General features: G+C 63.2%; 1 pseudogene; it reads right to left on the reverse strand.

Annotated features, from left to right (window-relative positions):
* Nucleotides 1–1,198: 1,198 nt before the first annotated feature.
* LOC138102154 (N-acetylmuramoyl-L-alanine amidase-like) lies at nucleotides 1,199–4,169 on the reverse strand (annotated as a pseudogene).
* Nucleotides 4,170–4,986: the final 817 nt, after the last annotated feature.

The raw sequence follows: 4,986 nt of genomic DNA on the forward strand, positions 1-4,986 counted from the left end.
GGAGGTCGGGGAGGTCTCATTTTAGGGCTTCTGGCAGCCCCCCAGGGGGTCCTCTCATCTGGGTCTGGGGGGGACCAGAGTCAGCACACCCAGTACTGCCAGACCACCCCTCATCCTGTGGGAAACATCCCCCAAAGGTGCCAAATCATGCCAGGATCTGGTGCAGCCAAGCTTTGGGTAGGCAAAGGGGGGGCTCAGGGGGACAAAGGAGAAGGGGCAGAGGGGCTTATCCTGCTCCTGGTTCAGTGCCCAGTGCTGGTGCCCAGTGCCAGTGTCCAGCCCCAGCACCCAGTGCCAGTGCCCAATGCCGATGCCCAGCCGCAGTGTCCAGCCTCACTGCCCAGTATTGGTGCCCAGTCCCAGTGTCCATTCCCAGTGTCCAGTCCCAGTGCCTGGTGCTGATATCCAGTGCCAGTGCCCAGTGCCAGCATCCAGCCTCAGTGCCTGTCCCCATTGTTCAGTCCAGCTGCCAGTCCCCAGTGTCAGTGCCCAATACTGGTGGCCAGTCCCACTGCCCACAGCCCAGCCTCAGTGTCCAGCCCCACTCCCCAGCCCCAGTCCCAGTTCCCAGCCTCAGTTCCCAGGCCTGGTGCCGCAATGCCAAGCCCTGATCCAGGACAGTCCCCACCCCGGTCCCAGGTGGGTGCCAGCCCCACTGCCAGCCCTGATACCAGGTGTGTGCCAGCTGTGTGCCAATGTCACCCCCCACCCTGGGGGACACCTTGGGCAGCCACCAGCAAGGCCCAGGGCTGGGCAATGCCATGCTGGCCCCGAGGGAAGCCGAGGGTTTTAACCCGGGGATTGGCCAATGCAGCAGCAGGAAGGAAGCAGTGATGGGGACAGTGACAGGAATGGTGACGGTGACAGAATGAGGCAGCCATGCACGGCTTGGGGCATGGCCTGGGGCATGGCGTGGGGCATGGTGTGAAGTGTGGCGTGGGACATGGCACAGGATAGAGGGCATGCCGTGGGTTGGGACATGACCTTGGAGCATGGCACAGGACATGGGACATGACACAAGACACGGGGCACAGCTAGAGAGCACAGGGACATGGGACATGACTGTGGAGCATGGCACGGGACACAGGGCATAGGACATGGCACAGGACACAGGACATGGCACGGGACATGACCATGGAGCATGGCACAGGGCACAGTCAGTCCCAGCATCATCACTCCAAACCCCCTCCCACCAACCCTACTGGGACACCCACCCCAAGCCCTGGAAGCTGGGCCAGCTCTGGATCTCCTGGAAGAGGGCGTTGCCAGGGCAGTTGGCATGGCTGAGCTGGCGGTGGCCACACAGGGTGAAGTCTGGCCGGACGGGGCCAGAGTGGACGGCACAGGGCAGGAGCTCGTCCTGCACCAGGGCCAGGGTGTCGGGGTCCAGCAGGGTGGCCGAGAAGTCCCAGGTGATGCCAATGCCCAAGCCTTTGGTATTGTAGTCCTTGGTGTGGGCACCGACCCAGCGCCACCCCCGACCCTCGTACAGGTATCCATCTGAGCCCACCACGAAGCTGCAAGGACCTGATGGGGACAATGGTGGGGATCATGCTGGGGACAATGGTAGGGACTACAAGGGGACCATGGGGGGCGAAAGGGACCACAGAGGGTGACAGAGACCACAGTGGGACAGTGATAGGGACAGTGGTGGGACAATGGTGGGGACTACAAGGGGACAGTGATGGGGACCACAGTGGGTGACAGGGATCACAGGGGTCACAGTGACTGCAGGGGGTGATGGGGACCTTGGGAGGCAACGGGTCTCTCAGGGGGTGACAGGGCCCACAAGGGTACAATGACAGCTCCCTTGAGGGGTGACAATGACCTGCAGCCAATGTCGTCCCAGGTGCGGGTGTCCTGGTGAAAGCTCTGCCTGTCCCTCGTGGCACGGGCACAGGGGCAGAAGCTCTGGCATGGCCGTGTCGGCTCCAGGGTGTGGTGGAGGAACATGGAGCCCAGCAGGAGCTGCAGCAATTACAGGGTGCCCCAGCAGGGACGGGCCCCCCACATGCAGCGGGGCACAATGGCCAGGCACTCTGCAGGGGCAAGGGGCTCCATGTGTCTCATGAGCCCTTGGGGACATGGCAGAGTCCACCTGGGGACAAGGGGCTCAATGGGTCCTTTGGGACACGTGGGGACACCTGAGGGACCTTCAGCCTGGATGTGGGAGGGTCCTCCTGGGAGTTACTGAGGGGACGGGGAGGGGCTGCTCAGAGTGTCCTCTGGCCAGGACATGAGGTGGCCAGTGTCCAGGGGACACAACAGTATTGGCCATGGAGACATGGTGGTGGCCACCCAGGGACCATCACCGAGGGGAGAGTGGTGGCCATCTGGGGGACAGAGTGGTGGCCATACAGAGGACATGGTGGAGGTCATCAAGGGGACACAGTGGTGTCCACCCAGGCAGCATGGTGGTGGCCATCCAGGGGACATGGTGGTGACCACCCAGGGGACCCGAAGATGTCCCACCACACCAAGCCACCTGTCCCTGCCCTCATCTCTCAGTGCTTGCCCACCAGAGTGACCCCACCCCACCCACCTGGGGTCCCCTCCCACACCCTCCCACCCCATTTGTGCAGTGACAACCCCCATTTGTGTGGTGACAACCCCGTTTAGGGGGTGACATCCCCTGCCCATACCCATGTAGTGCTCGCTGAACTCCTGTGACACCCAACGAGCCATGGTCACCACCTGCTGTGTCCTCACATCCCTCAGGAGATGCCAGGTGAGTGACAGCACCCACAGCACCCCCAAAACCTCCTTTTGTCTTCTCCTTCTCCAGCTGTCCTGGCCCCACCAGCGCCCTGAAATCCCGGTGCCAGTAACTGCTGGGGAATCTCCTCATTTCCAAGCCATTGCTGGTCCTGCAGTAGCCTCAGAGCAGCTTGGCCAGCAGGAGGGGCTCCCGGGCCAGTCACACCCCCAGGACCACCCCATCCATAGTGGCCACAGCATCAGGGACAGGGGATGGGAGGCCCTGCAAGATGTAATTTTGGCAGTTCCCCATGTCATCCCAGCAGCCGCTGGGTCCCAGCATGATCCCATTGTCGTCACCAGGAGAGATGTCCCCAAAGCCTCGGTGGTGGTGACAGCGAAGAGAGGATCAGCAGGGGGTTGAGGCTGGGGAGAGGCCACCCAAATCCTCCAGATCTCAGCCCCATCTCGATGCTGGCGAGGAGGGGACTGAGGGCCACCGTGGAGCCGTTGAGTGTCCAGTGTCGCGGGGTCACGGCAGAGGAGCTTGGTCAGGAGCTGCCACTGCCCAGGAGTGAGAGCTGGAGAGGTCCCAGGGGTACTTGCCCAGCACGGCCTGGCACTCCAGAGTGCTCCAGCAGGTGCTCCAGCACCTGCCCCAGTGCCGTGGTGGTGACGGGGGAGCCCCGGGGCTGGGGACTCGAGGACATCCATGATGTCACCCATGGAGTCCATGTGGTGTGGAGGACATCCGTGGGGACACCTGGGGGAAAAAGGGTGGGCAGGGGGTGAGGGTGTGTGAGGGGAAGGGTGGGGAGGGGGTTGAGGGGGGAAAGACACCCAAAAATGCATCAAAGCAGGGGGAGGGCACCCAAAATTAAGGGAAAGGACCCAAAATCTGAACAATGCACCTAAAACTGGGGAAAGGACCGAAAACGGGGGGAAAAGACATAGAAGAAGGGAAAGTACCCAAAATAGAGTTAAAGGACCCAAAAGAGGTGGAAAGGACCCAAACCAAGGAGAAAAGACCAGAGACAAAACCAGAGGTCAAAAGGTGTCACGGGGTGTCGTGGCATGTCCCTACGTGTTCCGGGACGGGCACAGATGCTCCGCGCAAGGAACAGCCACGGCAACATCCTGCGGGACATGGAGACACCCTGCGGGACACGGGGGGGGCGGGGGGCAGGGGACATACGGGGAGGGACAGGGACACACAGAAGCGGACAGGGTCACACGGGGAAGATGGGGACGGGGACACTCGGGGGGGACAGGGACACACGGCAGTGGACAGGGGACACGTGGAGAGGGACAGGGACACAGGGGTGGGGGACAGGGACACAGAGTGGGACACGGAAGGGGGACGGGGACACATGTGGGGACAGGGACACACACAGTGAGACGGGGACACACGGAGGGGAGGGGACACGATGCCACCAGGACGTGTCAGGGGACGCTGCCACCAGGACGCGCATTGCGACAAAAGCCACCTGGAGGCATCCGGTGACACCCAGCGCGGGGCCACGTGACCCCGCGGGCGACACCGCCCGCGCCCGACCCTTGCCCTGTCCCCAGCCTGTCCCCAGGAGCGGTTCCATGGCGGTGGCCGCGGCGCTAGGTTCCCTGGGCGCGGTGGCCCTGGGCACCTTCGTGGTGGCCCTGCTGCTGCGGTGGCTCTGGGATGCGCTGGTGGCTGTCACCCGATTCCGGGCCACTTGTCGCCAGCTGAACAAGTTCCCCATCCCACCCTGGCGCAACTGGTTGCTGGGACACACCGGCATGGTGAGGGCACGGCCGGTGGCACCTGGGGTGGTGGCACCTGCAAGGGGACAGGAGGAATGGAGTGGTGGCACTTGGGGGGACAGTGAGGACGGGGTGGTGGCACCTGCAAGGGGACAGGAGGAATGGAGTGGTGGCACTTGGGGGCACAGTGAGGATGGAGTGGTGGCACTGGCAAGGGGACAGGAGGAATGGAGTGGTGGCACTTGGGGGCACAGTGAGGACGGGGTGGGGGCACTGGCAAGGGGACAGGAGGAATGGAGTGGTGGCACTTGGGGGCACAGTGAGGACGGGGTTGTGGCACTGGCAAAGAGACAGTGAGAATGGGGTAGTGGCACCTGTGAGGGGACAGAGGAGGCAGACACACATGTCCCCAGGGCTGGCAGTGTCCTGAAGACACATGTGTCCCCAAGCCTGTCTGTGCCCCTGATGACACACATGTCCGCTGCTGTCCCCAGGGGCAGGGTACGGAGCAAGGCCTACAGCAGGTGGACGCCTTGGTGGCCCGGTACC

The sequence above is a fragment of the Aphelocoma coerulescens genome, unplaced genomic scaffold, assembly GCF_041296385.1.
Source record: "Aphelocoma coerulescens isolate FSJ_1873_10779 unplaced genomic scaffold, UR_Acoe_1.0 HiC_scaffold_63, whole genome shotgun sequence".
Lineage (NCBI taxonomy): Eukaryota > Metazoa > Chordata > Aves > Passeriformes > Corvidae > Aphelocoma > Aphelocoma coerulescens.